The sequence below is a fragment of the Culex quinquefasciatus genome, chromosome 1, assembly GCF_015732765.1.
Source record: "Culex quinquefasciatus strain JHB chromosome 1, VPISU_Cqui_1.0_pri_paternal, whole genome shotgun sequence".
NCBI classification, from domain to species: Eukaryota; Metazoa; Arthropoda; class Insecta; order Diptera; family Culicidae; genus Culex; species Culex quinquefasciatus.
In genome coordinates, this window is record NC_051861.1 from 30524269 (window position 1) to 30536585 (window position 12317).

The window sequence follows — 12317 nt, forward strand, 5'->3', positions numbered from 1 at the left end:
ATTTTTTTGGTGATTTTCATTTGACTTTATGTCACTAAAACTTGATTTGCAAAAAAACTTAATTTTTATTTTCTTTTCATTTTTTGATATGTTTTAGAGGACATAAAATGCAAACTTTTCAGAAATTTCCAGGTTGTGCAGAAAATCTTTGACCGAGTTATGAATTTTTTAATCAAAACAATTTTTTTCGAAAAATCTGAATATTGGTCGCAAAAATTTTTCAACTTAATTTTGCGATGTTTGCAATCAAAAAGAATGTAAGTGAAATTTTGATAAAGTGCACCGTTTTCAAGTTAAATCCATTTTTAGGTGACTTTTTTGAAAATAGCCGCAGTTTTTCATTTTTTTTAAATTAGTGCCCATGTTTGCCCACCTTTGAAAAAAATAATTATATAAGCTGAAAAAATTCTCTATATTTTGCTTTTTGAACTTTGTTGATACGACCCTTAGTTGCTGAAATATTGCCATGCAAAGGTTTAAAAACAGGAAAATTGATGTTTCCTAAGTCTCACCCAAACAACCCACCATTTTCTAATTTCGATATCTCAACAACTAATGGTTTGATTTACAATGTTAAAATATGAAACATTCGTGAAATTTTCGGATCTCTTCGAAAAAAATATTTTGAATATTTTTAAACCAAGACTAATATTTTAAAAGGGCGTAATATTGAATGTTTGGTACTTTTGAAATGTTAGTCTTGATTTAAGTTTTTTGAAACAATTTGTAAGTTTAAAAATTTGGCAATAATCTTGATTCTAAAATATCGAAATAAATGTTTAATAGAAAAGAGCAGAAAATTTGACCAAAATGTCTTTCATAACATTTAAAACTAACTTAATCCACCTCAGCTGCCTCGGTTAAGCACGGCCCAGTGCTTAACTGAAGCACAGAGCTTATGGGGTTTTGGCTATATGGGAGACATTGGTTTTAATCTTATAAAAAAAAATAACGTGCAAACATCAAAAAATTAAAGTGTTTTGGAATCGTGATGATGTCAGTTATTCATTAAAATTATTATTTCATGAAAATTTTCACAAAACTACGTATTTCCGAAAAAATCATCAAAATTTCCGTTTTTACAATGTGGGTATCAAACGATCGGGATTTTTTCAAACATTTCGAATGTAATGACAACATTTTTTGAAAATACTGAAAATTGTCACAAAACTACGTATTTTTGAAAAACTTCTCAAAATTTCAGTTTTTATAATATGGGTATCAAATAATCGGGATACCTCTAGTAAAAACGTTTCTCAATCCACCATTAGGTGGGTGGTGCCTTCCTCACATTTACAAAGTTATAATGAAAATAAGTATATGAAAAAAATATATACCTGATACAGACTGTTCCAGAAAACATGCAGACTCTCATTTGAATCAATGTGGCAACCGGGCGTTTCGCATCTGGCGCGACTCTCACACGTAAACAAAAAGACCCGGCCTTTTGAGGTTAGGCAAAAAATCACCCTTTTTTGTATCTTCAAAAATCTTTTTCTTGGCATAACTTTTTAAATACTTAACTAAACAGAATAAAATTTAATAGGGTCTTAGGGGACCCCAGAACGAACAGAATAAGGCGGATCCGGCCAAAATAGGTTCAGCCAGTTCTGAGATAATCGTGTGGAAAAAAATCATGTCTACACACATCCCCACAGACATTTGTTCAGAATTTGATTCTGAGTCGATAGGTATACGTGAAGGTATATCTCGGAGTCGTATTTAAGAAGAAATTTGGAGTATTTTTTCAAAAATACGTTGTTTTGTGTAAATTTTGAGTTTATTCATTTTTTTTGAATAAATTTCGAAATGTATGAAAAAATCCCGATCGTTTGGTACCTACATTTTAAAAACAGAAATTTTGAGTATTTTTTTTTCGAAAATAGGGGAAATTCTCGTATGTTTGGCAGGTTAAGCACTTGCTCCTAACTCCATCCAATTTGCTGATTTTAACTATTTAAACAACTTATTTTGCAAAACTTTTGGTAGAAACTTGCTTGCTCACTTCTTATTGAGCTATTTATCACTCGAGTTCAGTTGAAAACGCTTTTAATTAGCTTCAATTGAATGTCAAAGTTCTGACCTGCCAACATTAGAGGCACGCTGGAATTAGATGCTGTTCCCCTACATAGTTTTGTGGAAATTTTGAGTATTTTCAAAAAATATTGTTATTATATTCGAAAAGTAGGCAAAAATCCCGATCGTTTGATATCCACATTGTAAAAACGGAAATTTGGAGTACTTTTTCGAAAATACGTAGTTTTGTGAAAATTTTGAGTACTTTCAAAAAATATTATTTTTACATTCGAAATGTATGGAAAAATCTCGATCGTTTGATACCCACATTGAAAAAACGTAAATTTTGATTTTTTTTTCGAAAATACGTAGTTTTGTGAAAATTAAGAGTATTTTCAAAAAATGTTGTTATTACATTTGAAATGTATGAAAAATCCCGATTATTTGATACCCATATTGTAAAAACTGAAATTTTGAAAAGTTTTACAAAAAATACGTAGTTTTGTGAAAATTTTGAGTATTTTCGAAAAATGTTGATATTAAAATCGACATGTATAAAAAAATCCCGATCGTTTGATACCCATATTGTAAAAATTTAAATTTTGAGTATTTTTTCGAAAAAAGGTAGTTTTGTGAAAATTTGGAGTATTTTCTAAAAATGTTGTTTATACATCAAAAATGTATGAAAAAAACTGATCATTTGATATCCATATTGCAATAACATTATATTTTTGGTTTCTTTAGAGAATAAATGCATTTTCGAAATACTCAGGAAAAATACGTATTTTTGTGAAAACTTTCATGAAATAATAATTTTAATGGATAGCGGATATCATCCCGATTCTAAAACACTATAATTTTTTGATGTTTGCATGATTTTTCGCACGATTAAAGCCAATGTCTCCCATATAGCCAAAATCCCATAAGCTCTGTGCCTCGGTTATGCACGCTTCGGTTTTGCATCCCCCGTATGCGGTGCTGAACTGAGGCACGACTGTATATCAATTAGGCGGTCCAATGTTTTGGACTCGTTGAAAAGGTCTTTCAATTACAAAACGATTGGTTGGATTATGGATCCGGATATAGTTTCAATCCATTTAAAAGAGATACGGCCTCGAAAAATTACATAAATATCACTTAAGTGGTCATAACTCGAGAAAGTGTTGCCAGATCTTTGATGTTTTGGACTCGATGAAAATGTCTTGCGTTTACCTAACCAACGATGTATGTATGACGATATTTGAATCGATTACTGGTCACTTATCCAACATCCGGATAAATACAAAAACACATTTCTATGCATAACTTTTGCACTACATATCGAAACTTTATAAAAATCAATAGGTACGTATGGGACCTTAAACCAAATCGAATGCAACTGGTTTGACCAAAATCAGTTCAGCCAGTGCTGAGAAAACTCAGTGAGAATTTTGGTCACTTACACACTCACATACACACACTCAAACACACAGACATTTGTTCAGTTTTCGATCCTGAGTCGATAGGTATACATGAAGGTGGGTCTACGAGCTTTTTGTGAAAAGTTCATTTTTAGAGCAGGATTATAGCCTTACCTCAGTGAGGAAGGCAAAATCGAACCAATAGTTAACAAGTTATCACGAGTTGAAAAATGAGAGCTAATTAATTGACCTTGAGAGAAACTTATTTTTCACTAAATCTAAGCTTGATGAGGCCTAAATGCAGTCCGGTGCATTTTATCAAAAAATGTATAAAGTCATTTACAATTGCATTTTTTTTTTCTAAAAAATATGTTTGAAGTTTTGTTTTAAAATATTGTTGATTTCTTGTCCAATTATTTTTTTTTCTTAGAATCATTTAAATTGGTTCCAGATTTGGCGTCATTCTAAACTGCAAAAAAGCCTTAAAACATATTGAAAAAAAATGGTTTTAGAATTCTACTTTAAATAATAAAAAGTGATTTTTTTTTGATTTTGTTTACAGTGTACTTGTTTTTAAAGTCCTAATAAAAATCTACTGCTTTACGGAAGATACAAAATCGAACATAAAATCCACATAATTATTATTTTACTAATACTGATGTATCAAAACAAATATTTGTGCACAATTCACAATTTGTTCACAATGTCCTAATGCACTGATTGCGTAAAGTCTTCTTATTTGTGAAAGCTTTCTCCATTTGAAACAACTCGACACGTAATCTGTCTAAATTTGATTAAACTGTTTGCATTCCACTCCCCAGCACGTCTCCCGATAATGAGGTTTCCTCAAAAAAGCTCAAGGCAAAATTATTCGGGGGTGTAGGTGTCAAACAGACGTCTGAAATCTGTCCCCGCACAAACCTCCCAGAAAGCTGTTTGTCCAAAATTTGCATGTCGAACGTGTAGCCAAAATCTTGTTTGTCTGAGCCTTCATCCATCGCATCCATCTGTCCCAGTTCCAGGAAGGAAAAAGCAATAGATCTTGCCAGTGGAAAAAAAAAGTGAAAAATAATCTTGAGAAATCGAAACGTACGACTTTCTGGGCTCACCGAACCGATCGTTTATCTATCACCGACTATTCATTCCATCTTGCATTCAGTTTTCACTCCCCCATTTTCAAACAAGCTTGAAAACGAAATACAAATAGAATATTAAAAATGCTTCATTTGCATTTTTACCTTTCTGTCAGCTGAGCCACCTCCGACGAACCTTTCCCAAGCTGGACCTATTTTTCCACCCCATGCTGGCTCATGTCGAGAGCAAGGGGAAAAAGCCTATCCAATTTTCAAATACACCGACATAAACTAGGAATCAACACGTTGTCCCCCGAACCTCACTCTTACACCAAACCACCCTGGAAGGGAATAAAAGTCCAAAGAGCCAAGCAAATATTCACAACCTACACTTTGTCCTGCTCAAACGTTGTTGTGCAACCCCATTTTCCCAACCCTCACGCCCTTACACGATATCCTTGAACCTTCTTTTTTTTCTGCTCTGCTTCTGTACTTTTCCTTTGGTCAGGAGTTTTACTTGTGAGGTAGGATTTTATTTCCTTCTCATCTGCTTTCGAAAAGGCTACCACGGTGGAAATTACTGACACAGGCACGTTCTGCTGGGCTAATGGCACGGTGGGATTTTTGGCTGTTAAAAACATGTTTTTTACAAATATTATGATTCATTGATATTACTTGATTTTTTAACGGCTTCATAAGCAGAAATCTGAGATAAGATTAGAATTTTCTTTGTAAGATATTCGATCACATCAATCAAGCATAAATCACCTTACGTCTCCATAACTGTTTTGTCTTTTTAACACTCTCATGGAGACACATGGTGCTTCAAGTAAATTTAACATGCTTCAATGTCACATAAAATGTTTTTTTTTATTCTTAACTTATTTTTATTAGGTCCGTTTAGGTGCTGTGACCAGGTTAGGACCGAGGGACGGTTCAAAATAATTTAAAATACATAAAAAAAAGATTTTCATTTTCCGCCGTATTTGCCGAGCATGTAACTGACGAGTCTCAATTGGTCCACATAAAATGGTTATGGTATCCAGTTCGAAACGCTTAAATTGCCGCAAAAAAATATTTTTAAAATGTGTTTCGTTCACCGTATACAAAAATCTTGATTTTGTTGTCTAATTAATTAAATTAATGCACTTTTATTTAAATCTTAACAATTTAAATTTCTTAATTTTTATCAAAATAATGGCTTCACTTTTTTATTTCATGCTTGGTGATTTTTCACGTTGAAAAAACAAAAGCAATTGCAAGGGGACCATAATTTAAAAACGCCAAATTTTACAAAACAAATCTTTCAATTTAAAAAAAAATTAGACAAACATTTGAACTTATGAAACAATATTTTGTGTGTTCCCTTAAGAACCCTTCAAATTTTAAGAATATTGACAAATTAAGGAATTGAAATGAATGCGAATGTTATGAGAAATTGATGAAATTTAAGAATTTTTTAGGTTTAAGAAACATAAATTATTCAAATATTTTAGTAAAAATCTATAAATTAAAATTGGATATTAACATTATAAAAATTAAAAAATCAATTATTAAAAATAAAGGAATCCATGAAATTATAATCATTAACACTTGTAGCCCCAACGGGGTCAAAAATGTTGGAAGTGCAAGATACAGCCGGATGAAGTTACATTTCCAACTTTTTTTACCCCCTTGGTGCTTCGCCTAAGTTTTGACCCCGTTGGTGCTACGAGTGTTAAGGTATACAAGCGTACATTATCGAATGAACTAATTTTTGCTTATAAGCAGTGGCACTGAACTGAAAAAACTCATAAATTGAAGGAATTATAAAAATCAAGAAATTTAAATTATTCAATGAATTTTACGAAATTCTGAATTTCCAAGCAATGACGAAATTTGAGAAATTGTAAAATTTTCGTAAAATACAAATAATTAATTAAAATCAATTAAATTCTAGAAATTTAAAAGCCAACTTGAAATTATGATAAAAAAAGAAATTTATTCGTGCTTAATAAAGATGCGTAATTAAGGTTTGTAAACTCGTAAAATTATTATAGTTTGATAACATTTTAGAAATTAAAATTAAATATTTAATAAAATCTAGATATCCAAGAAATTTAGTAAATTTCAACAAATAGTCATTCAAGCGTACTTTATCAAAAGGTCTTATGTTTTTTGCTAGCGTTGACAGGAAAAAATAGAAGCTACTCCCGTAACATAAAAATAACCTAGTTTCATCGTAAAATTTGATCATAAGATTATAAAGCTCACTGCAAAAAAAAAAATATAAGTATGAAAAAATCTGATATTAATGAAATCCAAGAATTTGAAAAGTCCAAGTAATAAAAAGAATAATGTAATGAAATTCAAATGATTCAATTATGTTTAACAATTTTGAGGAAATCAAGTAGTTTAAAAAAATATACAATTTAAAAAACCAAATAAATGCAAGATATTTAAAAAAAAATTAAGAAAATTAATTCAACAAAATTTAAAATAAATGCCAAATTCAACAAATACAGTAAAATGCAATTCTCAATGTTTAACAAGCAATGAAAAAATAAATTCTGAAAATTTTCTATGCAGCCATTCCACGTCAAACAGGAAGTCTCCAAATCAAAACTGCTCCGATTTGGCTCAAATTTGGAGTGGGGGTTCTTTGGCCCAAATAATTAGACCCGGATTTTTTTTGTTTGGCGATTAGGGTGGTCATATCCGAAATAGGGTGATCCAAAAAATTGCTTTTTTTGTCGATTTTCGCAAAAACCACATTTTTCAAAAAATCATATCTCCGGAACGGCTGAACCAATTTTGGAGCGCCACAATTCGAAAGAAAGGTTATTAGTTGGGCTTTTAAGGAAAAATATGTTAAGGTCCAAACTGCGATAACTTGAAAATTTCAGCGATGACCTATACATGTTAGGGTACCAAAAGTTGCGACTTCCAATTATGAAAATTTTGGTACCTAAACATGTATAGGTCATCGCTGAAATTTTTGAGTTATCACAGTTTTAGTGAAAAAAGTTAATTTTTACCCGTTTTCGTCATTTTTCAGTTTTTGCGCGCGGCGCGTCGAAAAACCCAGTTTATATGTTTAAAAAATCATATCCCCGAAACGTGTTAATGGATATTCGGTCCCAAGACCTTGAAATCGGCAAATGAATTTTTCATATGACCTTTTCAAATATTCAGCTAGTTTTTTTGGACCTAAACAAATTTTCCTTAAAAACCCAACTTATAACCTTTCTTTCGAATTGTAGCGCTCCAAAATTGGTTCAGCCGTTCCGGAGATATGATTTTTTGAAAAATGTGGTTTTTGCGAAAATCAACGAAAAACGCATTTTTTTGGATCACCCTATTTCGGATAGGACCACCCTAATCGCCAAACAAAAAAATCTAGGTCTAATTATTTGGGCCAAAGAATTCCCACTCCAAATTTGAGCCAAATCGGAGCAGTTTTGATTTGGAGACTTCCTGTTTGACGTGGAATGGCTGTATGTTTAGCATAATAAGAAATTTATATGCATTTTTGTAACTGTAAACCAGCAAAAAAAAAAAAAAAAATGTTATGGAAATGTGTTTCCGTCAGGTGATTAAATACAACTAACCAAACATGGTTTCTTCACTAAGGCCGTTGCAAATATTTTTCAAAGTTTATTTTTTGATAGGTGCTATCGAATAAGTACTTTGGATACGTTTTTGGGACACCATGCACCACGTATATCAATCTTGTGAGCGAATCGGTAAAATATATGTTGATGACATCTCTCGAATTATTAAGGATGTCTCTGTACAACGTTGTCGATTTTTGTTTAAAAAATGTCATCAAATTAGAAAACATCAAATGTTTCTGAACATGGATTTTACGATTTTACAGATGTTTTGTGCGTATTTATGAACAAACAATGTTCCAGTTCTGTTTTAAATATAGTTTTTTAATATTTCTGTGAAATTTTATTTTCGATGTTTGTTATAAGAATTCTTTTCTTCCTGAATTTCTTAGAGGGGGGAAGGGGGCACAATGCATGTGCTGCCCCCCTCGCCTACTTTTGAGCCCCCCTCCCCCAGAGTCGGCGCCCCTGTTTCCAATTTTAGTTTCCGAAAATCAAATATTTTCATTAAATTTAATCTTCGGTACCAGGTTTTGCACAATCCTTAACTCTAGCGCAAAAGATGCCTTTTTTGTTACCTTATCATCAAAAACCTTCAAAATATCAAAAATACGTGTTTTTAGGAATTTAACTGGGTTAAATATAATTTAACGGGTATTTTTAGTTGCTATTTTCCTCGAAATGTTCTTATCAAAACGTTCAAGTTTGCAGAAGCTACCTAATTGTCAGAGAATCCCTTCGGTGTTTCAAGAATGACTAAAGAAACTATCATAAAACGTTTAAACAAGTAAAATTTAGGATTCTTAGTATGAGGGCAACAACAAGCAGTGCTTTGAAAGGTTCAGCACTGTAGACTTTTTTTTATGAATTTATGTTATAAAAGTTAAAAATAAAAGGAATTTTTATGTGATATGTGGACAAATTTTATCAATTTAAGTAATTATTAGTGTTGATGCAGAATACAATAGCAATTTGTTATTTCTTTGTATTTCGCAAAAGTTACCCTTAGCAAAGAGAAAACTTGAGGAATGAGATTTTTTTCCAAGATTGTATCGATTAATTTTGTTGCTCTTTTTTGAACATCGTTTTGAATGCAATTATCTAGGATTTTGTTTGTTTTATATTTCATTTTATTTATTTCGTTATTTAAGCATTACTTGTGTGAACTTACTATCCTAAGCTGATATATCCTAAGCTGGTGGATTCAAAGTTGAGATCAGAATTTGCGGGTGCTAAATGAATCGAGCAAATTTACTGAAGAAAAAACAACCTTTGAAATATTGTTTTATATTTAATTTTCTTTTAACTTGCTAAAATTTTAACAATTTTTGAAAATTAAATCATTTTGTAAAAACTTTACTTAATCCACCTTTAGGTGGTTGGCGCCTTCCTCACATTTAAAGGGTGCTATCCAAAATGCAAAAAGTGCGTAAATAACACTTAAGTGCTTATAACTTTTGATAGGGTTGTCAGATCTTCAATGTTTTGGACGCGTTGGAAAGGTCTTTTGAATACCTATCCAACGATTGGTCGCATAAGAGATCCGGACAGCATTTTCATCAAAATATCTGAGATCCGGCCTCGAAAAAGTGCGTAAATAACACTTAAGTGCTTATAACTTTTGATAGGGTTGTCAGATCTTCAATGTTTTAGACGCATTGGAAAGCTCTTTTGAATACCTATCCAACAATAGGTTGCATGAGAGTTCCGGACAACGTTTTCATCAACATATCTGAGATCCGGTCTCCAAAAAGCGTATAAATAACACTTAAGTGCTTATAACTTTTGATAGACTTGTCAGATCTTCAATGTCTTGGACGCGTTGGAAAGGTCTTTTGAATACCTTTCTAAAAATGTATAGCATGACGGGTTTTATTACAAAAACCACCCTTTTTACAATCTTCCGGACTTTTGTTAAACTCGCTTTTTTAGCATAACTTTTGAAGTACTTAACTTAACTTTATCATTTTTAATAGCGACTTATGGGACCCCAAGACGAATCGAATGACGCCAAAACGGACAAAATCGGTTCAGCCAATGTCGAGATAATCGAGTGACAATTTTTTGATCAACATCCCACCACACACACAGACATTTGCTCAGAATTTGATTCTGAGTCGATAGGTATACATGAAGGTGGGTCTAGGAGGTCTAATTAAGAATTTCGTTTTTCGAGTGATTTTATAGCCTTTCCTCAGTAACGTCAGGAAGGCAAAAAGAATTAACTTACAGTGGTTTCACTTTGTTTTCATATATTGATAAAAAACATATTCAGACCCATACAAATTGACACATTTTGCACACTTGAATGACTTTCGGGGTAGCTACCCCTAGGAAAAGTGGTCCAGATGTACGTTTTGTTTTTACTTCCTTGAAGTAGTAGGTAACGAAAAAGGGTCTACAACTATCATTCCCTTTCGGATGCCCCGTTAAGAGCAAACCAACACAACCCAACATTATCCCTTAATTCCTGAAGGGTTCCAGTCCAGTACTGCGGTTTGTTTGTTTGTGATTGCCTTCCCCAAGAGCGTAAATAAACATGGTGAAACAACCAAGGGTTAGCAACAACACAGTCAAAGAAAACCTTTAAAGAAACATGGCAACTCAATTTCTGGCCAAATGAAAAAGAAGGTTACAACTTGAACGAGCAGGAAAAAAAAGATGGTAGCACATTCCGACCCCGGCAGTCTAATGAAGAAATCAAATATTAATGATGTCATTCAGAGTTCGTTGGTAGACTCGGGGAAGAAACGGACTTCCGTAAACATTACTGGGATGGTGGATTCAGGATGGCCTGAAGGTATACCATTTGGTTGAATCAAAAAGTGGAAGAGTTAATATAACGGACGATTTAAAAATAGAGATGAAACATTAATATATGAACTTACAATTATGGTTTTTAATTGATATTGACACGTACCTGAAAAAGAAAAATATAATTAATCAGAAGTTGTCAAGAAGATGTTCAATTTAGAGAATTTAGAGAAGAGTAGACTAGAGTTGATTAGTAGATTTATCGGTTGTATTCTTTTGATGTTATTTAAAGATATTTAATCAAAAGCAACTTAAGTGTCGCAAACTGTGCAATCTTCGCATTGAAATTGAACAAAGTTTGCAATTTTCCAAATTGGCTGACGAGATGAAACTTTTCCGTTCTCCACCGCACTCCTTCTGGAGGCTAGTGGCTAATCGAGGGCGCCCAAACTTTCCATTCATTTCAAAGCCAGTAGCATGTCTGCAACTGACCTGGTTCCGGATCGCCTCTAGAAGGAATCTCACCCAAGACAACTTCTCCATCTCCTGGTCCAATCACGGAGCAAAAGGAAAACTTGAAAGTCGGCAAATAATAGCAAAAATAAAAGTACAAACATAAAAAAGTACGAAAAATGGAACTGTTCGCTACTTTCAGAAAACCGCAATAATTTACCGGCTTTTGGGACGCCAAGTTGAAAGCAGCTTTGCTAGAATTGAAAAATAATCTCATTCCATCTTCGCTCACACGTAGGTTGGGTGGCGGCAAAACCTGACGAACTTTTGCCATCGTTCACGCGGGCAGAGCCACCTACCGTTCGCTAGTGGCACCTAGATGGCTCCACTAGTCGGCGAGGAGAATTTCTGCGTCTATTAGAAACTTTTGCCATATTTTTCGAAAACAAGCACACACACAATTTCACGTCCAGAAGAATGGAACCGACACGTGTGATACCAGCGAAGAGAGAAAAAAAAAACTTCATCCTTAGATTTATAAGCGCATTTTTTTAAATATTTACACTCATTTTACGCTTCTTCACGATGCTGCTGCCATCTGGACGGCGCTGAACCCTGCACTGTTTACTCCCGAAGGTAGACTACCACCGGCTCTGATCCGGTCATCCTCAAGAGCAGTGGAAAAATGGCGAAAACTCATTTCGTACCACACACTCACCCAGCATGGTTTTGCTGGTTCCGTTGGTTCCGTTTTGCCAAGTTTGCCAATCTATTCAGACGATGATGGTCTTAAATTGAAAATTCTTTCCGGATTAGTCTCGTGCACTTTCAGCTTGCAGCGGCGAGGGAGGACCCTGGGAGGAATCTAATCCTTTAGTTATGGACGAACGATTTTTCAAGTGTTTGTTTTAAATTGGACCGTAATCGCTTGGCTAGGCCGATGTTTGGATTTATCATTTTTTGTCTTTCTTGTCTTTCTTATCTTTCTTGTCTTTCTTGTCTTTCTTGTCTTTCTTGTCTTTCTTGTC

At 33.4% G+C, this 12317-nt stretch overlaps 1 protein-coding gene across 1 annotated transcript in view; it reads right to left on the reverse strand.

Moving 5' to 3' along the window:
• LOC6044618 (proteoglycan Cow) overlaps window positions 1-12317 on the reverse strand; it is a 316099-nt gene that overhangs the window by 138493 nt on the left and 165289 nt on the right. The gene's annotated exons all lie outside the window — the stretch shown is intronic.